The sequence below is a fragment of the Rhea pennata genome, chromosome 1 (genome assembly GCF_028389875.1).
Source record: "Rhea pennata isolate bPtePen1 chromosome 1, bPtePen1.pri, whole genome shotgun sequence".
Taxonomy (NCBI): Eukaryota; Metazoa; Chordata; class Aves; order Rheiformes; family Rheidae; genus Rhea; species Rhea pennata.
Genome location: NC_084663.1, coordinates 149,833,387 through 149,860,481, shown reverse-complemented (window position 1 = coordinate 149,860,481; position 27,095 = coordinate 149,833,387). Strand labels below are relative to the sequence as shown.

The window sequence follows — 27,095 nt, the reverse complement described above, 5'->3', positions numbered from 1 at the left end:
GGGAAGTTAGAGTTTGTTACATCCTCAGAGTGGTCAGCATTTCCTAGCGTGTTTTTGTTAATCTCAAAGCTTTGACAAATCATCTGATTTAAAAGCTGCACTCTTACAGCTCAGCTAAAATATCAGGTCATTAAATTACTCCTGTTCTTTGAGGATACCTCCCAGAACCTCGCTACAGTAGGTGAGTGTATTTTAAGATCAGACAATCCCAAATCAAGCAGAGCAAAGGGCCGGGGTGCTCAGGAGAGCAGCAGCCCTTTTCCATTACAGGTCTTGTGCTACCATAACTATGATGCCTTAAAAGGCCAGCAGCACAGAGGTGCTGCTGTTCTTATCTCTCATGGGTGGCTGGTACTTTGCAGATATTATATTTATAGCTTGTCTGAAGAACAAGTGCCTGACTGTCTAATTACTAAATGCATAGTTTGGATAATCCAATAAAGCAGTAAGTCTCTGCATTTTCCCCTGTCTACTCTCATTCGCGCACTAGCAAGCAGAGGCACCACCGAGCCACAGAAAGGTAAGAAAGTGACTTCTTTTGATTTTTGCTGTCCTTTGGCCCCTTTACACCCTTCACCTTCTCTTTCTGGAGGAGGGCTGGAAATTTGTCAACACCTTCTACATAGGGATCGTGAGCAGGGCACTGCTTTTGCACAGGAAGAGTGGGTTTTAGGTTGTTTGTTCTTTCCTTGCTGTCTGTCAGCGCACATACACAGTCTTTCATTTTGCATCTCCAGTCTGCTCTTGGGAATCAGGTGCTAAATAACAGCTGCTTTTTAGTTTCTGCACTAATAATATGCTGTCATGTTTTCATGTTCTCAAGGAATACAACCATGTCTAACTATAGACACTTTCCTGTTTGAATAGGAAGCTAAATGACTTTAGGCAGAAAGCTTTTGATTATTTTTTTTTCTCTCTATCAGCATTTTCTTCTTTGTGATGACTATTTGGAAACTGAATAGACATTGAAAAAAAAGGGGACAGAAGGAACATTTAACTTGCCTTCTTTCTCTTTGACACCATTTCCTAATGACCTTGAAAGAGAGAAAGGCAAATTACATGCGATGCTTGCTGATTTCATGTTTAAACGATTATTTGTTATGGATCACAGCAGCTGTGTGAAAGGGAAAAGAAAGAAAAGCATTGAAACATAACGGGGTGTCAAAGCAAGAATTCTTCAGAACTTGTCTGTAAAACAGCATTAGTAATAACTGCCAAATGCCAATTATCAGGCTATTGTTACATTAAATCACTTTCAACCTATCTTATGAGAGCATTAATTTTCAAATGAAGCCAATAAAAGAAGACATCTTTGGAAAAATAAGATTGTTTGTGTATGTGGTATGTGTGTTTGGATGCATTTACACATGCATTTTTGTTATAAGTATTCTCATAACAAGACACTTTTCCAAGCAAGGATCACAAAGTATGCTACAAAGGTAAGAAATATTAATTTATTTTTAGGCAGAGATCTAAAGCTATCATGCTTTGCATAAAAGTTTATTTGCTATTGCATTATTCAAGGAAAAAAATAAAAGAAGGCTTGTTTTCAAAATGCTGAGCAACCACTGCTCCATGGATTCTGATAAGGATGTTGGATCTCTGCAGAGCAGGACTTAGGCCTGATCCACATCCAAGGCATGTACAAATGGCTCACTTCACTTCAAAGCATTTGGGACTGGGTCCATGCCTAAGTGGAGACTTCAGAGGCAAAGGAGAAGATCCTTACTTGATACAATCAAAGATCTATTGACATTAGATGAAATATGGGTGTTTCCATCAACTGTTGATCGGGCCTCTAAGTGCGGAAATGTTGAGTTCAACTTGGGGGTTGCTGTAGTAGTGAATGAAATATGCCCAGAAAATCTCCTTCTGGGAAAAGAGGTCCTGGGGCTGCCTGCCTTGAACCAGTCTGTGTCCATGCCCTTACATACTCCTGGTGTCTGAATACAGTGTCCACATCCCAAAAATATCCTGGAAATGGGATACCTACATCTCAAACTATGCCCAGGATCTGGCCAGGGGAGCGCTAGCTGGCGCAGACCAAAAGTGCAGTAGGGACCATTTGGGCAACTGACCAGCGTGGCCAATTGAGTCGCAGTGCTTGGAGCACCCTGCGGTCCTGTTTGATTTATTAGTATTGTCATAGCCTCAAGTGCACACCTACATGCATCCAGCTTCGTTCCTTTACCACTCCCAAAGTGGACAACCTCCATTAACACGCTTAGTTTGACTGAGCTATTCTGGCTTACTCTGGTGGGGGCCTGTGACTATTGATGTAGAGAGTAGCAAAAGAGCAAGTTGAGAAACTAGTTTGCTCCTTTTATGTGAAGAACAGCACATAACTCAAGCAGAAGAAAAAACAAATGTAGAGTACCAAATCAGCTGAACACTTCTATCTCATCTAGAGGCTTACTGTCCCCTCACTGACGCCTGGGGAGGCTTGACTTCTTCAGGCATTGCAGTCAGGGTCTCTGCACGTCTCTCTGTTCTCCAGTAGTTACTACTCCACCACTAGCCCAGGATCTGCTCTTTTCAGATTTTCTCAGAGCTCTGACTTTCTGGTCCCCAGCATTGGTGAAATGAGTTTTGTAATTTGCCTGAAGCCCAGAGGTAGGAGCTTCCCACTGAGGAGTACACTGTTGCCTTTTAGCAGTCCTCCAGTGTGGACTGCGAGCTGCCTTGCCCAAGCCCAATACCCCACATTGTCTTGTTTGCCCAAGACCCTGCCAATAAGCTAAACTGATGTGCCTCCACAATAAACAGCACAAAAAAGAAGTCATGTACAAAACTGTTATTTTTAATAGAGTAACCTCACTTCAGTAGTGCCAGAAGTTTACTCATGTCCTGAGGTTCTTTGTCTATCATCCAAGCATCAGGCAAAAACAATAGATACCACAAAATCTTTCTGGTTAGGTGCTTAGTGTTAAGGTATCATCACTGGTATGTTGACAGTATTCCCTCTAGAAAAGGAGAAACAAAAGTAGTATTCCAGTCACTTACAGCAAAACATTGGGCTTTAAAAAAAAAATAGTCAAAGATCTTTAGCTTGAAAAAACTCAGGAAGACACATGCTAATGCAGTAATTTTTCACTGGATTTGAATTTTGTCTTATTCTATTTTTAAATTCAAATTAAATTTAAGTCCAAAAGCCTGTTCCCAAAGTGAGCTTATTCTAAAGGCAGTCTTTCCAACAATAATACTCTATTCTTACCTAGCACTTGAAAATACGATTAATGGATGAATAACTTTACTTTTTCCCTTCCAAACATTAAGCCATCGGAACAAGGCAGACCTTTGATAGCAGCTGCCAAGAGGCTGGAAGGGGACAGATTCATTCAAACACTTCTTTAATATAGGAATTCTAAGAGACCATTTTATAAGGAAGAAAATCAGAGAAGGAAGGAAATGTGAACACTTCGGGGTGAAATTCTGGCCCTGCTGAAATTAATGGAAATTTTGCTCAGAAGCATTCACCGATTTTAGTGAAGCCCAGATCTCCTCTTTCTTCCTTTCTAATTCTAGTGGCACTGAACCTGTGTTGGTTTGCATCAGCAAAGAGTTTTCACATTTTCCTCACCAGATTTCCTTTTCTGTAGCTGTGCATTGTCTAATCAGAACATAGGCAATGTGAGTGCTTCAGACACAGTTGTTTTTCTGTTGGATGAATTATTACTGGCTGTAATATTTTATCTCTGGCTTTATATCACAGTGAGTACAGTTTCATGCTGATAAATCTCAGGCAGTTTCAACAATGTTCATCATCTAACGCTGATTAGCTCAGAGGAGCATAGGTCATATTACACAGGGGCCTAGTTTCTCTAAGCAGTTTGAGCAACTCCGCCTGTTTTCTCTCAGCTTATTCTGACACGAACATGGAAGGAACACTAACTAGAAACGCACATTTTTAGAGGGATCCATTAACTTTGTAAAATTTGCAACATTTCTGCTGAAGGTAAATCTACTGACTGCTGTTACAAATGCCACCAAGAAGCACTTAAGCTGAAAACGCTAAAAGAAACATGCAGTTTTACTTAATATTTTAAATAACACTTTGTGTGTCCCTAACTGTACTGCTTCTTGTTTAGAGTTGTTTTTTCCTGCTGTCACCCAGAAATTTTCATATAGCAACAAGTGACAGGAAAACACTTCTTATAAACAAGAAAATAAGTAAATTTTCAAATCGCATTGTCATAGGAACAGAATGGGCACAAAATCTGTGGGAACAGAAACTGTTTCAAACACTTAATAAACAAAGCCAGTGGGCTTTCAAGCCAGCATATTCCCTGCTACGCTTACCAGCCAAAGTCTTACTGGAGATTTGCACACTTTCTGTTATAGGGAAATAGGTAACAGTGACTAGTAGCAGCTTACTGATAGTCTGCAGCTAAGGAAGAAAAGCCCTTACATGCCAACAGATTATCATATGAAAACAAGGGTGCCTACTATCTGCAGATGCCACCACACAGTAACCCTGAGTATCTTAATTCCCTATTCATGAAGCACATTGACCCACAGCAACACTCTCTACAGCCACTGGTGTTGGGTGCATTTGGAAATGTGGGGGCAGAAGGCAGCAGGATAATTCAGGGGGTTAGGACATTGCTTATAGCACAAGACAGACAGACTAACATTGCGTAGCATGGCACTCATGGTAAGGAGCAATAGAGGAGAGCAAGCTACCAGAATAAACTCTATTTGTAGTAGTTTTTGACCTCTAGGTCTAAACTTCCAGGTCAGGAATTCAAATAAGCGTAAGATAAACATACTCTGTGTTAGGTACTCATACCACCCAGCTGCTTCAGTTTTTGCTGTATTTCTTCTCACAACATCCTTTTACAGGAAAAAAAAAAATAGAATTACTCCTAATTTAGAAAAGAGGAACTAAGGACCAGACCCAAGAGCAGATTTGAATGTTGAAATATATTGAGAACTGCCAAGCTGTGAGACTCAACTCAGGGCTGCCCTGACCTTGAGCCTCAAGAAGGAACTCTCAGAGAGGGACTCTCCCTTTTTTTTCCTTTCATCTGCATTAGAAAACGTCTAGGCAACACCAGTAATGCAGTGTACCAGCTCTGCTCATTTCAGCAGAAGGAATATGGGAGTAGAAACTGAGTGTGTGAATTCTGCTTCCGGACACAGCTGCCTAACTTCTATATGCTCATCATTACAGTGCTTACATCTTCTGCAGGCCTGCCTCTAGGGCTAGAATTCTTCCAACATTAGCTATCAAAAGGTCAGGTGCCCATCAAAACTAGACATCTGGATTCCCTCTAATTCAACAGGGAAAGAAAAGTACATCTATAGGGCAGGTAATTCCATCTTCAGTAAGTATCTGATGAATCACTCCTTGCAAGCACCTCACTTTCTCTGTCCAGTATAGTGGGAACACAGATGGCTTGTTTCGACCAGATAAAATTTGGTCAGTTAAAATGAGGTGAAATGGACGCTACCACAAATTGTTTGTCCAGAGTACACAAGCAGTTGATCCAGAAATGGACTGTGTTATCACAAGTCCCTGACTGGGGACTTGTGCTCTTCTCCTTTTTCACTTTTATGAACCAGGGTGCTTTCCTGCACCAAAGCCCTGGTTTGGAGTCTTCCATACAGGTCCATACAGAAAAGCTGAAGTCGTATAGACTGTCTGTAATACGAATTGTGTAGAGCTTATTTCTCAGCTTTCTTCTTTGTCATTTTTGTTTCTTGTGCAGGTTTTTCTGCATTTTGGTGTATTTGGGGGCATTCTGTTGAGGAGTTATGAGGTGAACCAAGCTATCCTTGGGCTATAAGAATGCTTTAAAATCTACCTCCAGATGGCAAAGTGGGACACAAAGCATAGGAAGGAGATGAATAGAAAGTGCTTCTGTGTAGGAAGCGGATATATTTTTAAAGGAATTTTTCCTCCCAGGAAATTTAATGGAATTTTTCCTCTCAGCTTGGTGGGGCTGTAACAGATCTGCAGAAATTACTTTGCTTGGCTTTTCAAAATAAAAAGGCACGAGAGAGATTATTTAGGAATGATGGGTTACAGAAGAGAAACAGAAACTCTGGAGCAGGTGATGGTTTGCTAGACCATTCATTTCATTAGCCCAGTTACATGCAGGCAGAAAATGACATAATTCTTCTCAGACATAGTAAAGCTAAAACATGCTGTAACAAATTTAGGACCTCTAGGTAAGCTTTCCTCTTACACCTATAGCCCTGTTAACCACAGGCCCGTGTTTGGGAATCTGTATGATTCACAAGATTGATAATGACTATGAAAATGCTCTCCGCTCAGTTGCCTTGGGCATGTAGTTCAAGCTGCTAATGACAGAAAGCAGCACGTGTTGTTTGCTCCCTGACACAAGAAGTGAGCAAGCTGACTCAGTGAAATGTCCTTTAGGCAGGGGATCACCTCCTGAAAACTGCCATTGTATCCATTTCTGTGGGCTGTACTTCATGCCTTCTCTCTGCAAAGACCAGAGTCTTTAAAAATGTTTGTGAACTATTCACAAGCTAAAACAAAAGGGAAATAATTGAAAAACTAGACAAACTGCAAATAACATTTTTAATCACTAAGTTTAAAAAAATATCCTCAGAAGGAGAGACACAAATTTATTTTAAAATTTGCAATGACTATAGTCCAATAGTGTTTTCAGCCAATACTACTTGAAAATTTTTCAATCCAATGCACATTTTTGTGTAAATATCTCTGAAAAATTGGAGATTGTGATGGAAACATTAACAGTTCCTTTGTAGAAGTCTTGAATGGAGAGAAGAGGTTTTGCAGGATGATTGGTACTTTCCTGACCTGATGCAATGAGTTAGACCTATGCTTTTAATTATTTTTATTGAACTGCTTCCCAAAAACATCAGTGTGACTGTGGTAGCAGTGGAAAATGGTCAGCTGGGACACTGGACTGGAGTCTTTCATTTCAGACTGATCACTTCTTAAAATAAGTAAAATGTGATTTGAAACAAAAGCATGGAAAATAAGCCACATGACTAACATTTCTAGTATAGGCTTTTGATTTTAACATACTGCATTGGCTTTGTCCCCTTCTAAAGACAAAGATAACCTTCCAAAGGTTGCTGCTCCTTCATATTCCTACTCACAGGTTTGACGATTTCCAGTATACTCAAACTGAAGACACAGTGCTCTACTGAAAAGCAACTATACAAGCTACATGGCTTACCAAATCTCCATGCTTACAGCTCAGTATATCCAAAAAAATGGATTTTGGATGATTCTTCAATTCATCCTGGATCTGAGTATCACACTACTTATGTTCTGGACCATGAACTACAACCGAGAATAGAAATAGGTGCCTTCAGTTACACCCACGCCACCAGGCTAGCATCATTCTGTTCTCAGTCCTCCATAGAGAAGTCAATATGAGAACAGAACTTACTCTTACTAGTGGAAGATGCTTTTGTAAGTATGTTAGTGAGGCAATCAAAGAGAAAATATTCAATAATTATAAATAATCCAGCATAGAAGCTGTTTGGAATCTCTTATCAAGATTTAAACCAAGATCATTCATTTTAAAATTGTTTTACACTTCACCCCAAAATCTCATCAGCTTCAGAAATAGTTTCACTCTGAATGAGGACTCCAGTTTTGCCTGCAGAAGCATTCTTCAGTTTCACTCTAATAATATTCAATTTTATGAGTGGACTGCAACTTTAAATAAAGCCATAGTGCTATTCATAGTGTCACCTCACTTAACTCTGGCAGTTCAATAGCTTGCAGCTTCATACATAACCTAAGGAGGATATAATTTATTAATGCAATTACTCTTTGAGGACATAATTTTTGTTGCTTTGAAATACCGTGGCTAAACAGAGGGTATGATTATATGGACAAAATTATATGAACATAGTATGTGATGTGCTCCATAAAAAGACAAAGTCTTCTATTCAGAAAGCGCTTGAAGTGGATAGAAGCGAACAACCCAATGCTTCTGTATGTCGATATTCCTGTATACATCTGAAAAGCAAAGAGCAGAACGGTCTCTTTCAATGATCTCACATCCAGGCTTGACCAGGTCTGAAGACCAAAGGGTCACAGAACCGCAAGCAACAGAAGCTTCAAGAAAAAGGGTTGTGAGTAGGTCAAAAAAGGCCTTCTCCTGGCCCTGAGGAACAAATGGTGGATGAGATGAAGGAATAAACCAGAGCAACCAAACCCTAGCAATCTCAGGAATGGCTTTCTAAGGACATTCTTATGGAAAGTAGATAGAACTGATTCATTACCATTTTTCTCTTGGTTAGCTTTGTCTCAATATTTTGTTTTATAACAAAAGATTAGCCCTGAGGCCAACTAGCATGGCACAGTGTGTCTGTACAGTTACATTGTCGTGCCACACGAAACAAGATGACCACATCCACCCTGCCTATTAGGCGCAGTCCTTAGTGCATGCCAGCCCTTGAGCCATGCCCAGGAGTGGTAGTTGGTTTGGGGCACAAACAGGCCAGGGGTTGCACTCATGATTGAACAGTGTAGATCATCATTTTCCATGTCTGGGCCAACGAGGTCTTCTGGCACAGCTGCAGCCACAGAGAGCAGAGAGGTCAGCAAGGCAGACAACACAGTCACCGTGAGAAGACCACTCTGTCATTGGCATAGGCAGAAGGTTGCAGTGTGTGAGGCCAGTTGGTTCACCAGTCTTTTTCTTCTCAGCAGGCCTCACTCCACTTCCAGGTGTCTGCAGCAGTATGTACAATGGGGTGCAATGGCTGGTTTGTTCACTCCCACCACCACAAGCAAGAGCACCTAACTAGAACCGTAGGGATCACTAGGGTATGGGCACAGGTTTTCTTTCATTCCAGCCATTCTTCCCCCTGTTATCATCACTTCCTATTGCAGTCTGCCACCCCTCCTGGTTGCTTACTTTTTGCAGTTGTTTCCATATTTGCCTAACCAAAATGGCTGAGTTAGCAGAGACCTAGCACATGAACAGCACAGGCCAGGCCAACTCATCATGTCTGGAAGGGATTAGGGACTGGTTATGCAGGGAGTTGTGCTGGCTGCTAGAAAAGGACTTGTGAACAGATTTTTAACTTGGATTCCTGCCCAAGTACATATAACTGTGTTTTCTGTCCACCCTTTTCTCCTGTACTTGCAAATTCAAATATAGAGTAAGTGTGCAGCTTAATAAAAGAAATAGCAAACTACTCTGGGTTCAAGAGATACGTAAATAGAAAACTAGGAGACTGCAGCCTGGGCATGGCTGCAGAAGAGAAGCAGACAGCCAAACTTAATGGTCTGCTTTCCTAACATGTTTTCCTTTGCCCTTTCCTGCAAGGGTAGTTTCCACTGTCTGTCAGTGTTGTGTCTGCTTACAGAAACAAGCAAGTCCCTTCCCCTTGTTTTTTCTGGACGTCCAAGTCTTAAGAACACTTCCTCGCAAAACTGGAGTCTGGATTTCTGAAAATACTTCTGGATATAAGGAAGAGCCAACATGAGGGCAGACCACCTCTCTGGAAAGTAACCAGCCAGTCCAGCAGTGCAGGTGTGTGAAACAGAGCCCCCAGCCGGGTCGTAGGTGTCCTGACTCTTCTCCTGGCAGCCACTGACAACATATGCCACTTTGGGGAAGTTACTCAAACAGACCATGTCTCAGGGTATGTCCATGCTGAAGGCACAGATGCAACTTCAGTGGAGTATGAAAAAACAATTTCTAGACTAATTCCTACTATTCTAGACAAACTCTAACTGTTTTTTAGCTGTGATGCTCCCACCTGTTTCACAGTTTGGTAAGACATCAGTATTGCAGCAACTCAGCAAGGACCCTTTTGATTTTACCATTAGATATTAGCGTTGAATTAAAGGATTGGCATTGCTTCATAATGTGACTTCTGACTTCTCTCTAATAATTTTTTTAAAAATCACTTATCCTTCAGCCTGAGACACATCATCAAGATGTGCCATTGTCACAAAACCCTTTATTTCATTTTACTCATAACATTTGAATTTCATTCACATTAAGACAGCAACTCACTAGACCCCCGTGTGCATACACACTTAACAGGGACAAACACAATCCATATGTCTATCAATCAGGCCGATAATGAATGGTATATTTTTTCAGCTCTGTGAGAAGTGTTAGACATGAACATTCACATCAGCATCAAAATGATTGCTCTAATCCTAATATTTAAAGGGCCTGAGCATTTAGAGAGTTCAAAGAAAGCAAAGAGCTAACAGGATCAACAGCAAGGACTCTACTTCAAAGTGCACAACCTAAGCTCATATTTTTAATCATAATATATGTCTGAGCCTCCGTCTCAGACTTTCTATCTTTATGTGCAGAATATACAAACAGTGGCTGAGCAGAAAAATAACTGTAGCTGTACAGCAAGATCTTTGTGCAAAGCAGGTTGTCCCCAGTCATATTCAAAATGGAGAGGGGGACTGTTTCTACTTCCATCAAAATACTAACCTTCTGAAGCAATCTGGGAAGTGTTTCTTCATCTGCGTACTTCTTCTGAACTCAAGGTAAGCTGAATGATTTGGGGAATGACAGGACTAATAGATAACCAAGGCATAAAAGGGAAAAGAAAGCTGTAGCAGAATAACTGTTTTTTTTTTTTTTTTTTTTTTTTTTTTTTTTTTTGCTCCTGTATTCACTGTGGAGAACTTGGAGAGGTTTCATGGCACTTCCTTATGGGGATCATCAGATGATCTATTTCAAGTGTCTGTAGAAGAGGTATGAAGCAAATAATAAACAAAATGAATAGGAAGAAAATGTTAAAACCAGATGGTGCTCACCCAAGAGATCTAAAGGGACTCAAGAATGAAATAGTTGAAGTAAGTGTAGTGTATAGCTTCTTATTTAAAACAGGCTTAGAACTGAGCACCTGCAAGTAGCTAATGTAATGCCAGCTTTTAAAAATGGTTCCAAAGGAGATTGGAGGAATTACACCCAGGTAAACCTGATATATTTAGAAAAAACTAGTGTGCCAGATAAGAAGATAGATAAATATGACACATGGGAAAGTGTGATACAGCTTTGTATAGGGAAATCACGCTTCATAAATCCATGTGGTTCCTGTAAGAAGATAAGATTCATGCAGATATGGGAGATGTTTGGTTGGCAGCATCTGCTTGTGCCTCTACCACTTATTCAATACTTATTCAACTAAGTGCACTTAAAAACACATAAGCATCCACAGGATAAGAGGGAAGATCTTTGCATGGATTGCATAAAAGATAAATGGGTAGATTATGCAGTAAAGGGAGATTAATAGTGGAACTCTACAAAGACTGAAGAACAGAAGGAGATGGAACGGTTGGGCACTGGAATAGCATCTTAAACTGCATGTAGATAAACAAAGCAGTGCACTTGGGGAAAAATATAACTTTACCTATAAAATAATGACTCTGGGCTGACCACCTGAGAGTGAAACATGGGGTGTATGTAAGTTTATGAAAACATCTCTTCAATGCTCAATAGTAGCTAAGAAAGTAAACTGAATGTTAAATTTCTGGTCACTGCCTCTGAAAAAGTAAACAGTCATATTGAAAAAAGTTGAAGGAAGGACGATAAAACATACGGAGTAGCTTCCATACCAAGAGTGACTAGGCAGGCTGGGATTCTCCAGCCTGGGAAAGAAATGGCTGAGAGGCACTTAGAGAGTGTGAATAAGGATCAGTTGCTTGTTTTCTCTTCAAATGTAAGAACTAGGAGGCATCAAAGGAACTTAGCAGATAATATGTTCAAAACAAACATAAGGAGATGGTTCTTCAACAGCACAGACAACTCCCTGTTACAGGAAAACTAAATACTACATGTGAATATTAAAGTTTTCATGGGATCAGGAAGTAACTGGACAAGTATACGGAAGTGATATTCAGTATGGACACTGTCTTCAGGTCTAGAAATCCTGAGCCACAAGTGGTTGGAAGCTATTCTCATTTTATTCCCCAAACAATTTGACTCTGAGGAAAATGGGTTAGAAGAACCATTCTGTTCTACCATTCTTATATTGCTATGGCATAATCTGAATATGTACAGTTTATAGGTTCTGTCTGATATTAGCCTTTACAGGCATTCATGTTAGACTGAAAACTCTAGTCTGAATTTGGTTGGTTTGCTTTCTTTCTGCCTTTTCACCTCTAAGTTGGATTGACACAACTTATTTTCCTTTGGCTTTGGAGATTGCTGAGGTTGCAGAGTCTTAACTTGAATCTTGCAAGGCAGGTTAGACAAAGATTTGCCAGGAATGAGACAGACATTGTTGATCCTGCCTTGGGAATGAAATAGATGAGCTCTTGAGGTGTTTGCCAACTGTTCAGTTTTATGAGCTTCAGTTTGCTCAGAAGCTCCCTCGCATGCTGGTTGCCTGATAATGGGAAATGGCAGCTACAAAGGTTGCTGTTGGCTATTTCTAGAGGGGTTATGAAAGATGTCAGGAATGCAAGCAGCAAAAACGTTCGGAGGAGCAGAAGGAAATTATTCACATAGATGAAAGGTTTTGGAGGAGAAATCATGAACAGTGATGGAGTGGTGGTAGAGGATTCTGGAATGGGGATTTTGCCTAGAAACATTGAAGTATGCTGGGGACACTGAAGGGAATACATAGCTGTGTGAGTTATTTTGTATAGAATTGCATGTCACTTGTGCTATCAAACATAAAGAGTGATTAGGATTTGGACCAATCATAGTGTGCTTGTTTCATGTGTCTGAAGCAGGGAACTATAAATCATGATTATACTAAAATAAATAACTCTTAAGGGTAGTATTTGCCAGCTTGAAAAAACAATAATTACCGCAAACTCTGCAGTAATTTGGCAGCTCATGTTCCATCCACAGTGGTAGGAAACCCAAAAGCCTCTTGCCGTCTGTCATACTAGGTGCCCACCATGGCAATTGAGCTGAACTCACAGGAAAGGAAAGAGGCAACAGTTTCTCCACATGTGTCTGTACTATTACCTGGATATGGATTTACCACATATGGAAAGAATACACTAGGGGTCAAAGCAGAAAACAAGCCTACTTTCTCATCCTCATTTTTAAGACTGCCTAATAAAGCCCAGTTGATGCTGTCTGATGGGTATGAGTATTTCATCTTTCTTTTCCCACCAAAACACTCATCCCTAGCTGTAATGTCAGAATTTATATTCATGTCTTGTTATGCCCATTCCTAGCTGTAATATCAGAGTTTATATTCAAGTCTTGTTTTGTCTCTAGTGTTAGAAGGATTATCATTTCCAAAGACTGCTCAGCTCTTTTCAGAAACTCCAGTCTCTGGCTCTCTAGGCATTTCCAAAAATGCGCCACTGGACTTGTTCATCTGGTTACAGATGAACAAACTATGGATTTGAGGGGTTTGAGGGAATGCTTAGAGCTATGAGGAGTCAAACTGCAATGCTAAGAAGAACTTCTGACTCTCTTTTTACTCCTTCATGGTGAAGTGGAACACCTCAGGTGAAAAGATTAACTCTGTCATGGCTCATTTTTTCTTTAGATACATTATTTTGCCACATCTGCACCAATTTGTTCAATCAGTCCAAAGAAGGGTGAGGATGGAAAATATCACAGTGTTTCACTCTCATTTCCTTAAAAGTAGAGGCACCATCCATTCCCTAGTAGGGGAAGAGAAACAATAGCGAGAAAAATAGGAAAGGAAGAATGATTATATTAAATATCAGAGAATTCTTGCTTTCTGTCCCCCTTCATTGCAACTCTTTGAATTTTTTCTTCACTTGCACAGCATCCCAGCCAGGGTCTCTCTAGGCTGGCCCTCTGGCACAGCGCAGAACACGTGCTGCTTGGGAAACATTCAGCTGGCTTCCTTTACACTGCAATGGCTCTTACGGCCTCCTTTGAATCCATGCGGTCTTGGGATGTCTCTTATGACAATACTATTTGCCCAGTGAAGGAACTGTGATGCTTCAGCCTTTCAAAACTGCTGAAACTCAAGTATCATCAAGAGAGATTTCTGATACCAATTCCTTAAAAACCTGGTTTGCTCCTTGAAGCTGCCTCTGGTGTGCTCTGTCCCCACCTTTCCACAAGCAACACTGCTCTTCTCCTCTATGATCTCCACAATTCACACCCCTCTGTCCATCAATGTTTGTCACCATTGATGAGATGGAGAAACCTCAAGCAGTGAGGATATAGCTGTCTTTCTGCCTATGTTATCCACTACAAATCGTCTTTACACCTCAGTTGTGCATGGAGATAGAGGCATAGGGGTAATCACATAGATAACTGCAAACTGCATGTTGACTGGTGTCACACTGCCACATTTGCTTTTAGACAACTTTTTCCAGGAAGCAGATTACTGTGAATGGAACTAGGGCTAACTGGATGCAAATGAATGCCCAGATTAACTTCTTGAAAAACTGAACAAAACTTTTGCCCGAACTGACTGTAACAGTCCAGACAGTTTTCAGCACCATTCCAGATCATTCTGTTACAGAATTAGCCCTGAATTTGTGTCAATGTTATGTAGCTTAGCTGTCAGGTGACAGTATTGAAGCCTTCTGAGGAACTAGTTGATATTGAATTTAAAATATTCTAAAGTGAGGGAACTTTATCCTATGTAGAAATAAAAGTTCTTCAGTGCTACTGAGCCTTGCCACCTTTATCTAAATTCCCTGATGAAAAAGGTTAAAAGACTGTATTTGGAAACTATTCAAAGACATTAAGAGAGCAAACACAGAAACATTTTTTTTTCAGATCAGCTAAGAATTTCTAAAATATTAAGCTTCTTACATTGCACCCTCCTAGAAGTTTTGCATCAAACCAAAACAGACAGATTTGTAGTTCATGTGAAGTTCCCTAAATGCCTTAACTGAATTAGATTTAATGGCTTGTCCAAAGGTATCTGTTACTTCTTCACTGGAGTCTGTGAAACTCTTAACACTTCTTACTTGCAGCATATTTCTACTTGAGTCCCTAAGCCATCTTACAGGAAGAAAAGAAGATCAGAATATTACAGAAAGAGATGTGGCTGGGAGACTGAATAGGGACATAAAACATACACTAAAACAAATCTACTTATACTTTGCATATTCCTGATATGCTTGGAGAAAACTACATATCTGAAAATATCCTAGTTGGGACTTAATACTGCCTTGCTGTTATTTTAGGTTTAATGAACTAAAATGCAGTGTTTGCATGAGTGTATATTACTTCCTAAGTAGTAGTGCCAAAAATAGCAGTTCTCCTAAATGGACTCTCTCATGTTCAATGGAAGCTTGTATTACACAGGCTCCAGCATCAGAAAGGGACTTGTTGAATTCTGATAAAGTAATGTAATAGATTCCAGGATAAAATAGTAGTGAGTGAAATCAATCAGTAGTTTAGCAATTTTCAAATTCTAAAGTGTAGCTTTCCATCTTCCCTTCCCCTTCAGAGACATGAGATTTCTCTGACTCAAACTGGGGAAAATATTCCACTCCCAGTCATTTTTTTCCTTTTCACTATTTTTTTGTTGAATCTCTTCAGTCAGAAAAAGAGATAAGTGCTTAGATGGTCGGTAGTTATTTGGGCATCAGCCCAGTAGCTGAAATGAGATTTCTGAAGGATTAGTAAAATCATTGAGAAGTCCTAGTATGAGAATTGTACTTTTTTCCATTCTGTTTCCCATATGTGAAGTATGGCTTTCTCCATGTCAAAATTCAATCTGTTAAAATACACAAACTGCTGAAAAAAAGAAGCAATATATGTGACCTAAATGCTACATATACAAGGTATATAAAAGCCATATGATACGTTTCTAAATCACAGGATGGCACTGAATGGTACTTATATTTTTTAACTCTAAATTTAGGCTCCTTTTTAGAAATATTGCCCACTGTTTTCATTCCAATGTTTCCTCTGAAGCCTTCAGGATGTCTGATCTGTTCTGGGCTGCTCAGAAAACCAATGATGTGGGGAGGGGGGAAAGAAGAAAATGGGCCATCCAAACTTCCTCGCAAGGAGAAGCTCCTACCCCTTCCTCCCCATCTCCCCATGCTCAGCTCAGGCCTGGAGGTGCCCTTCCACCAGCTTCCTCCCTCACAGGGCAGGGAGACACCCTGTTCCCAGACATGTTGTGAAAACCTCAGATGGGTCTCCAACCCATAATGGTAACCTGCCCCAGGGATGCAGCGTCAGCAAGGTCTGCACCCAATATAATAAACAACAGATGTCCCTGTATAGCTCAGTTAGCTAGAGAAACTATGCTAGCTCTGGCTGATGGAAGCAGAAAAACCCCGCTTACATTTAAACCCCATTTCAGCACTTTGCTGAGCTGGGAGGATTGGTGTGGTCTGCCAGTAAAAGCAGCAACTCTCTTTCAAGCTTTACCCTGAAGACAGAGCTTGAGCTGTTCCCTTTGCTTCCTGTGAGGGGGTGATAGATGGGGCAATTTGTGAGATATAACATAGGGCCATGCACACACGAGAATAAAGCAGAGAAAGTGCCCAAGGACACAGATGGTCATGGATGCTGAAATAGGGGAGAAAGAAATTTTAAAAGCATCAAATGGTATAAATCCTGGAAGAGTCACTTCTTGCTGGGAGATGAGGAAGCGATTCTAATCCAAAGAACTTGGAAACACTGATCTCTCTCTCTCTTTTTCTTTTTCACTGAAGGGTTGTATATAGATTACTTGGCATCTCATCACAAGTGGCAAATGACAGTCAGTACAAAGGAATAATGTAAAAATCTTTCTCAACAACCAGTTGTGTGTCAGGGAGAACTTACAATACATTTCCTGACTGGAAAATAAAGTGTAGGGGGGAAGTAGAAGAAGTAAGGAAGTTTGGTATCTTATTGATTTGATGCTCGTGGAAAAGCGGGTGTGCAGGTTTTGCCAGTCACCGAAAAATGTTTGCCTGTCAGAAAAAAAGCTGGTGTTAGCAGGGTTGGACCAACCAAAAGGTGATAAGAGGTCAGAGGCTTCCCTGTAATCCTTAGTATTGTTTGATACAATGCACACTCCACATCATGGGATGAGGAACTGCTTGGTAACTTGCACTTACCAGTTGCAGAGCTATATCCCGTTGTGGGGTGGCTGCTGAGCATTGGGTCCACTAGTGAGCCCACAACACCACAAATCATCAGCTTATGAATTGGGAGATGCTATTCTGCCTTCCAGGACTCATGGACATTAGATTAAATCCGAAATGACAAAAACGATCTTATCCATGTAAGGGCAACCCATGGCCCCAGAGAGTTAAGTAAAATGACTTCAGCTAGAGCCAGCATATATTCTAACTCAGAACTGCGGACAACGCTGTACTGTATTCCAGCAGGTCTGATCAGAAGATCTCTGACATAGGTGCTGTGGTGGCTCCCAATGGATAGGGAAATGAACATATCATGGAAATAGAAAAAAAAAAAAAATATCATGTTAGGAATACTTATTTTGTTTTAGAAGGGCCTGAAAGTAAACTAATTTCTAATCTGGGAATCTAATCTAGGAATCTAATCACCTTTGGGGCCCATCTTTCTTTTTTACAGGCATTTTTAAATTAGAGCTGAGGTAAGAACTGTAACTAAGATGGAAAGTAATCGTTACTGTTATCACTATGTGATAGTTTAACATAATAAGAAAGAAGCATTATTATTAATATTCTGTATTATGTTGTCCTCTGCATATACAAATTTCGTATCACCTCACACAGGATTTCAGCTGTCCTGAGCTCTCTATTTATAGATGGTGAAAGAGAAGAACAAAAAAAAAAAAATGCAATGTCTTGTCCAAGAGCTTCCGGCAAGCCTGCAACAGAGCTGGAAACAAAACCAGCAGCTCTCCCAGGACACAGGTGCAGCTCCAGGGCAGCTCCAGGGCACTCTGAAAACCACTAACTTGCTGATTGAGCTCGTCTTCCAGTACCAGCATCAATATAAGGGAGGAGCCAGGGATGTGTGGCTGCAGACTGCAGCAGCTGTGATTTAAATGAGCTTTAACTGCCCAGGAATCAAACTCTGTAGTCCCACATACATCCACAGTCTGCCCTCCAGGGCACAATGCCTGTGTTTTTTAAATGCAACGCTAAGGGCTGAAGCTTTACTCCTGACGTAAGAACTAGGCCCTTACCTATCATTTTACTGTGTCTGTACCCGCACAGGCTTTGGGTAGATTTTAAGTAGAGCTGAGACTGACTAACACATTTCATCTCAGTTCCAAATCTGAAACCATCTGGGTGTACCAGGGGACAGTGACTAGAGGGCAGCATTCTGGAATAAGGCTTTTTCCTGGAGAACCACTTAGCAAACCACCACACATATCTGCACCACTGCCCAGACAGGTACCAAGACCCAATGTCCAGCACAAAAGGACATTGGATAATTTTGTTCCATCTGGATGCAAAATAACAGCAGCAATATCTCAGGCTAACGGGCTTTACATTTTTATCCTACTAGCTTTTCTCAAGGTTGAAAGCATTCAATCTAACATACCTCCTTTTGGCAGACATCAACATTACACATACATCAATTACCAAATTGAATTGCCTCCCCACTCTACCCCACAAAAGGCAGAGAGAAAACCTTTCCCATGTGCTTCAGATCCCAATTCTTCCCTCTAGAAGGTTTCCCAGGACCCTCACTGTTTTGTTTAAGAATGTGTTTCTGCTAGAATGGTCGATATATAAAATTGGATTTTGTAGCAGTAAAATTAGTTCCTGGTTATAGGAGAATTAATGCTTCCCCCTTCTCTTTAACATGTGCCCACTGGCAGGGCTCTCCAGTGGGTCCTGAGCATGTGCTGAAACAATCTGTTCCTCTGGCTTTCTTTTACACAAGGCTTTTTTTGGTTTCATTAATTTCCCTTGCTTTTCTTCTTTTTCCTCCTCACTATGGGGGACTTGGAAAAAGAGAAGGGTGGGGAGAAGCATGAACGGGCTCTGAATACTTATAAAGAAAAGCCTTCACACTTGCTCCTGGTAAAAACATGCACCTCTCCATGAAGAAGAGGGGAGAGAGCTTGTTTCACCCTTCCCTGGGCAAGGGGCTAAATCACAGCAGGCTAAATAACCAAGGCAAATAAAGCCTCATACCAATTGCAACCAGGAACTTTATTTTCTCAGCCAGGTGAAGCGACTTAGAAATGTTTGTGCTTGAGCCGCTGTAAAACCTTTCCTTCTGTAAACCCTGAGCCCTCGGATTTAGCAAAGCTACATTATTAATAAGCATCAGGGGTTTAGGAAAACAAAGGCTGGAGGAGGGGGGAGTCTTATTTTAGGAAGGGGTCCAACAAAGACAGCATGTTTAGGAGGGGGGAGTATCTACACCCTTGGAAGAGAGAAAGTGTCGAGTGCCAGCTGCAGAGAGCCTAAAAGAATGAGTGTCTTGGATGCTTTTGTCTCCTTATATGGTAAAATGATACAGAGGGGTTTCACTAGGCTGAGGAAGGCAGCAGCCTGTTTCTACACAACACTGACTGCAGAGCTGAAATCAGGAGAGCTGCTCTTCACAGGCACTAGAAAGCCCTGGCTAGCTGTACAGCTCTCCTCTGCAAGCAGGCCACTGAGCTCTTTACACACTTATTAATGGATGTGACCCCCTGTCCTTGGTCCAGGAGGTGACATTAACTGCCTGCTACTGCTCTGTAAGTAAATATCCCTTTTCTTCCTCCCTCCCTCCCCAGGACCCACAGAATGTATCTTTGAAGGTATTGCTTTAAACAAAAGGTGCAGACAGAGAGAGGGACGGGGATATTTAATGCCCCTGTGGGTTGCTGGATATGGATGCAGGGAGAGCAGTTGCTGGTCCCCCTTTCTCCCGAGCACACAGCGAGGGTTGTGAAGAGGACAAAAAGATGAATTTCTTATTGAAGCAATAATTGCTGCGGGTCCGTCCATAAGCGACACATCAGCGAGCTGATGAGGCACTGGGTCATTTCACTTCTAACTATTTTTAATGACAGTATTGTACTGTGTATGCAATCCACTGGGAAGGTCATAAAAAGTAAAAGCTTGGGTCTTAGATTTCTTACACTTATGCACACACTTCCTGCTCAACAAAGGATGAATTTTGCACGGTAGCAAGAGCAGATGCACATGAAACAAAGGTAGCCTTTCCTATTTGCAAGCAGACACGAGGGAGAGATTTTGTACAGGAAAAGAGGGAGCCATCAGCCTCATATTTCTTATTTTTACATGGAGAGATTAAATTAGAACACGAATCCCAATAAATAGCCCTGAATTCCTTCCTTTCATGCTTCCCTCTATGTGTATGTGTGTGCAGCCACAATAACCTAGGTCCTTCATGTATGAATCTATCATAGATTCTCTGTGTACATAACAGAGGTAATACTAACTTTCATGGTCTGCATTAATGCTTGTACTAAACTTTCTGCATCTCTAAAGAGATGCAGCTTTTATTTAGTTCAGTAGATGACCCACAGATTTGAGCCTTGCTGCATACAGAGACATAATCACAAGAAGGCAAACCTAATAAAATCTATATACTGGAAGCAGTCATTTTGTTGTTGCTACTCCCCTGACTCCTATCTAGAAGTATATTAACTAAGATTGCTGATTGATTGTTACATTCAAGGTCACCAGTTATAACATTTGTTGTTGGCTATACATATCTGTTCACTGTCTTAAATAGGAATTGTCCTAAAAGTACCAAGAGAATACCGTGTATTATTAGATCCTAACGTGCATCCAGCTGTAAAGGAATGCTATAACTGAGGCTGCCATTCAGTTTCTGTTTTGATTCCTGTTTTCATCTGTATTCATCTGTTCATACATTTATGGAGTGCCCTGCTTTCTAGCTAAAATCTTCTGCGCCTTTTATCAGCTAAATGGTGATCATTCAAAATGCTTCAGGTATTTGGATTTGGGAGACAGAAAAATATTCTTTATATTTTTTTAATTTTATAAAAATGGCTGCTAATTTTCTGTCCCTGCACATATAACTGGGGGAAAGGATCAACTCTAAAAATTGCTCTATCAGTATAGCCTGTGTATATTGACAAAATCTGAAAAAAATAATTAAAAAAGACTACTAAGCCATAGATTTATTGAAAACTCAGTTCCAACCATTTGAGATAGTGGGACTTCTGTCTATATCCCAAATCTGACTAGAGCACCAATAAAACTATGTTTTATACTGGCCATAATATAGATATCTTTGGGGATATCCTTTGGGCTGAGAAACAACATGTGGTTGAGGTGAATGGGGTAGCTGAAAGGACACAAGCTACTCTTGCTGCAAATTCATATCTAGGGTTCATACCTGATATCTCCATTTGACAGAGAAGGCCTGGGAGAAGCACCAGTTCTGGAAGTCTTCTGAGAAAGCCTAGCAGATCCCGAGGTGACAGAAATGCTGGGGTAGAACATTCTTGTTTTTGCAGAATGTGTTCCTAAGAGAACTGACAGCACTACACATGCAGGCAGCACATATTCACTACAAAAATATATTTTTTTATAGCAGATAATCATTATTTTTATGACACCACAGCTATCACATAGCTGTGTCAGAAACTGTTTGTATACTAAAAGCTCCCACCTTGAAGAGCACGCAATTGAGGTTCTCAGCTAAAGGATCTAGATATAGATAAGGCCCTGGTTTCAAATTAAAATAATAAAATAAGAAACTTCTTAAGGAAGTCTAGGGAAGTCGAGGTACCATTCCCTGAAATCACATCTTTGCTATCCATACAGATAGACACCAGAACTCCCAACTAGGACACATAAGAATGGTGGACATTTTACAAAAACTTCAGGCAGCTCCTTGAATCATATAGAATCATAGAATCACAGAATCATAGAATTGGTAGGGTTGGAAGGGACCTCTGGAGATCATCTAGTCCAACCTCTCTGCTCAAGCAAGGTCAGCTAGAACATGTTAGACAGGGTTGCATCCAGGCGGGCTTTGAGTATCTCCAGAGAAGGAGACTCCACAACCTCTCTGGGCAACCTGTGCCAGTGCTCCGTCACTCTCACAGTGAAGAAATTCCTCCTCACATTCAGGCAGAACTAGCAACATGGTCCTCCAGGTTCCCATCATGTTTATCAGGATGCATAAAAAATCATGAGCATAAAAAGCAGATTTGGTGGCAAAGTACAGCTTCTAATACTGTAAGGTCTGGTGACAGTTTCTGCTGTATTACACTGCAAATTCACGATTTCATCCAAAAAGAAAAGAAAGAAGGAAAGAAGTCTGTAAAGACCTATATTCACAGCAGTGATTCCTGTTCTAGCTCACTACTGCATTGAGCCTTGAGAGCCAAGCAGTCTCTTATCTGCTCTTATCCTGTTATCCTCACCTTACAGGTTTCAGGAGATACAGAACTTAAGGACTAGATAAATGTTAACACTGTCAGCTAAAGGAAATGTCATCTTCTCTATGCAAATGAGGCTGAAAACTAAATTAATGCCTTTTGTTGCTGGCCAGTACACTGCCACTCTTTCCAGAATCCCACAGTTTAGTTACAACCTGATCTGAAGCTCACCCTTCTTTTGCTGGATAAATAGGTCCACAGCATCTTCAGAGAAGCTCTGGATAGGATAGTGATCCAGGCAGTCACCTTCCCTCACTGGGGCACAACTTCAGAGATTGGAGAACTCATAATTTGCATTTTAGACTGATTAATTTTAATTGTGCAACTTTAATTTTTCATTTGCATATGCACAGTTATTTGTCATGCAGATTCATCCCAAGTGAGAGTGTGAAATGGCAGGATAATGACAGGTTTCATTGAAATAAATCTTTGATACATTGACAACCACTGAAGCATTAATATTTCAACAATACTAATTAGCTCTTTCTATATATATAGTTGGATTAGAAGCCACCAGAGGTTTCTTTTAAGGCTGAATATCAAAATACGCAGGTGAAAAATTATGATAATAATTTCATTTATTTTCACTTACCTTTGTGTATTACATTGTGTAATACTAACTAGACTGCCAAGTATTTGCTGAATATACAGTAATACATAGTAAGAGGAATGTAAGGAGTGCAGCACTGACATAAGGATTAATGTCTCTCCCTTTCACAGCAAATTTGCAACTTTAAAGTTGTAAGTATATCTGTCTTAGTATAACAAGCCCTAGGGCTGCTTTTTTGTTGTCAAGCAGAAGTTTTAGACCTTGGGCAAACACTGGCAAAAGGGTTCAAAACCTACCACTCTTTACTTTATCTTGCACAATAAGAGCAGTAAGTTAAATAAAACTGTAAAATAGTTGTAACCATTTCCCTAGCCCTGTTCTGTCATTACTCTGAAGCATTCCTGGGACTTAGACCAGTGCTCTCTCCAGAGTCCATGGTCCCACCTCTTACCAATTCTTCCTCCTATACTGCACATTATGCAGTGTGTCTCTATAGTGCACCTTCTTTGCTCTAAGGTTAAAGGGATCTCTCCACAAAAAGTTTGTCTACATCCTTGTCCCCAGGCTTCTTTTGTCTTTCTGTGTTCACTCCTAAGTCTCTTATGCACCATAAATATTTTGACTTAACATTAACAGCTGTTCTCTTTGCTCCAACTCAACAAACGAATTGGACCAAACTGTTTTTCATCCAGGAGGTAATCAGTCTGTTTTCCCAGGATGAGCCCAGCCCAGTGGACACATATAAGGTTTAACTATCTTCTTTTGTCCTGTTTTGGAAAGCTGAAGGTGCAGAAACAGAGAAGTCTAGATTCCTCACAGTGCTGAGGCGCCTACTGACACAGTAGCTTTATACAGCTACTGAAAGACGTACATTAATTGATCCTCCAAAGCACCACACTCGCCATCTTAGACAGAAGGGGCTCTTGGGGTCTTGTCTCTGTAAACCATAACAGACAGAAAGACCTAGAGCTGCTTTGCTAAAGGCCTGGACAAACAGCAGAGCATTCTTCCTCCATAGCATCCTACCAGCTTTGCTTCTAGCCTTTCCAGACAGAAGAAAACAGACAGTGTTTGGGACGCTCTTCTATTTCTGTGTCCTAGGCCAAGTTATGCAGGATTTCAAAACTACAGGAGAATTTGGATATTTCCCTCTATGGTAGCAGTTGAAGTTTTCTAGATATTTTTATCCTGGGTCTGATTTCCCTGGGATTAGTTGCATTGCTATCAATAGGCAATTCCCTTATTGGAAAAAAAAAAAAAATCCCTCCCTCTATATCTCCACTGGTGTTTAGTCCCTGCAGTTATCTGGCATACACATTATTTCCACAAGGTAGAGATGGAAATAACAATATTTTTTATTAATCTCATAACACTTTTATCCTCTATCACCTTCCAACGTCTGTTAAAATGCTCTTTTTAGAAATGCCTTTCTGTGCTTAAGTAATGGCAAGTATTTGACCTCTTTCTTTTGAGTAAGTCTTTGTTTATTCCACAAGACAGACACTTGTTTCAAGTGGCTTTAAAACAGAAAATAAGAACAAGTCTTTCAGCTTTAATTGTGCTTTTTTGTGCTATGATCGATTTAAGAGTCATGCTCCTTGTTATTTAAATAGGCTCCTCTTGTATTTGAAAGCTATAAAGGAATGTTTGTAAAACCATATATCCTCTATTCATTTCAATACCAACCTCAGAAAATCATAGTGTAAATTGTGTGGGACACACTGTCAAGGTATCAGTGCTCATCTCTTCAGTGGCATCTGTAGCAACTACTGGAAAAACTCTAAACCGAAGCAGATCCTTGTTGATTGCCAAACATAGCAAGCTACATGGAAGCCACAGCTGGACTGTCGCTTCTCCATTACTATAACTGGGATTACTTTAGCTAGGCACATTAGAAACCTAAACCTTCTCACGTAAGAAACACTTCCTGTTAAATAGCATGCTTTCCAATTCACGGTAGGCTGACTGTGCAATCCAGACAGGAGCCAGATATACTTTTTGTATATCTTAGCTTTTTGTGTTGACCAACTTAGCTTAACAAGATAAGTCTCTGCGGTCAGTGTAGAGAGAAGTGGTTGTTCTGCATCAGCTTCCAGAGGAGTCCAACTTCCTCTCCCTCCCCAGTTAGGGAGGAAGGCTGAGATGAGCCACAGCTAGTTACAGATAACCCCTGCAACATCCCCCTCACGCCTGCTGCCCAGGGGAGGTGTGGGGTCAGTGCTGACACTAGAAGGCCCAGCACAGGACTGCTCCTTTCTCCTGTCTTCAGTAGCTTGACAAGCAGCAAAGCCCAGGTGCCCTCTCTGCACTAGAAGCTCAACTCCATCCCCTTGTCTCAGCTCTAGTGGCACTTTTCAGCGGCTTTGTAGAATTAATCATATCAGGAGAACTGAAAAGTGTTAAGTGCCTGAGGAGAAAAGGAATCAAAGAGATACTCCCTGACCCTGGAAACAGGGAAAGTTAATTGCCATAAATTCCATATAGCAAATTAATTGTGAAAATACAGACACAATGCTGAGTCAAAGCTACAGGAGTGCTACTGTTCCCCACCATAAGCAGAGAACCAAGACTCCTTCCTAAATATCTGTGGTCTCCTTTCTGAGCCATTTAGGGGTTTTGATGCTGAACTGAGACTAACCTTTTGACAGGTTCTGCAGACCTCTCACCTGGCAGGACCTGGCTTGGCTCTCCTTGGCCCAGAGCACACCAGCTAACATAGTCCCCTGGAGGATCAGGCACTAAAGTAACATAAAGATGCTACATCTGCCTGCCAGCCAGCTAGACTCCAAGAACTCAGAGTTCCTTTCCTCTCTCATTTCCACCATCAGAGTGTCTACTGGCATGCATCCCATGAAGCAGAACATAAGCTACACCTGAACAGCCAAAGAAAGAGGGCTACAGTGTCTTAACACATTCATGCAAACCTAAACCTGGTGCATATAGGACTGCTTTGGGTGTTTGTGGTTTGCACCTCTTCTAGCTCAGTTGCAAGCACTGAAATTCAGGTGAATTCTGACTATATTTTATCACTTTTTTTTCCTTGGCAGTGCTCCTGGCAAATGGTGATTTCTTCTCTTCCTGAAGTACATTAAAAAGAAATTAGATTTTTTTTCCCCTTGCATGGCATCATGTCTTTGATTGGAAAAATGATTAGCTCCCAGAATAATGGCTTGCAGTTTCTTCAATAAGATGACAGATAATGAATGTGGCAGTAGCTGCTAAGTTACAGGAAAATAATCACCTTTTGCCAGAAAGAGGAGCATAGTTTGATCTGCTAGCTCACAGTTGCAAAGGACATCATAAATCTGTATTTTAGCCTTTGGAACATAAGCATAAATTGTTTCCAAATGCTCTAGACCTGCATGGCTTATGTCACTAGAGTTGCCAGACAAACATCTTCCTTTCTCGGGGAAGTAAAATAAACAGATAGAAGAATTCTCCATGTGCACAGTTATTTTGGAAAAAAAGTCACACGGGAGACGTGTGTGTATATGTCGGGGGAAGCTGGGGCTCTCCAAAGAACTTTTATTTCCTGTGCAGGTGTCAAGCAGAACATCCTGCTCTCAGGACATAGGTAAAGCCCTACCCCCACTGAGTTCAATACCAAATCACTTCTACAGAGGTTTAATTCTGTATTTCCATGTACCATTAGAATAAGACACAGGAGCTTCCTTTTGCTAAATAAAATTTGATTCCTACCTTTCGTAGACAATTTCTCCTTGCTTTTTCTTTTCTCTCTCAAGTGTGTCTGTGGGTGTGAGTGAGTCTTTACTTTTCAGTGTTCATCAACTCCCTAACAGGGGTATTGAAATTAAGAGATGCACAGAACATCCCTTAATAGGTTTGAAAACGTAGCTGGAAAAAGCAGACAAGATTAGGGCAGACAGTCCCTTCTTCCATAGTCAGTACTGGAATGGGATGGGGGAACACTAGATGATTTCTTAAAACCATTATCAGTCCTAATATATATGAGGTAGTATGATAACTTCAGTAATTACTTCTAGTAAAATGAGTCTGTTTGAGAGGAGAGGGAAAGAAGAGGAAAATAAGCATAATTTTAAAGTTAGGCAACTACTTATTTTTCAGTAATTTTTGTAACAGTTCTTACTTCCTGAAAGACACCATCTGGGTAGTGCTAACATTTGGAATAAGCTTTAACTTCTCTTCTGGGTATGAAATGGAAAGATGTTTTCTTTGAGGTGTCTAATGTTGTAGGAGGGAGACTCTGTGGCAGAAAGCAATTTCTTATGATAATGCTAGGAGCAGTCTGAACCAGCATACATATAAAATGACCACTGTGATGAAATCTAAAGACCTTGTT

The 27,095-nt window shown here is 40.7% G+C and overlaps 1 protein-coding gene across 3 annotated transcripts in view; it reads left to right on the top strand.

The window, feature by feature from the left end:
• Positions 1-385: 385 nt before the first annotated feature.
• FHL2 (four and a half LIM domains 2) overlaps positions 386-27,095 on the top strand; it is a 44,411-nt gene continuing 17,701 nt past the window's right edge. Inside the window, exons 1-3 of one of the 3 annotated variants that reach the window (XM_062601631.1) lie at positions 386-520; positions 9,331-9,497; positions 10,298-10,483. The gene's annotated coding sequence lies outside the window, so the exon portion shown is untranslated. Of the gene's footprint in view, positions 521-9,330; positions 9,498-10,297; positions 10,484-10,622; positions 10,695-27,095 lie in introns of those variants that run through there. The other 2 variants (XM_062601630.1, XM_062601632.1) reach the window with 2 other exon arrangements.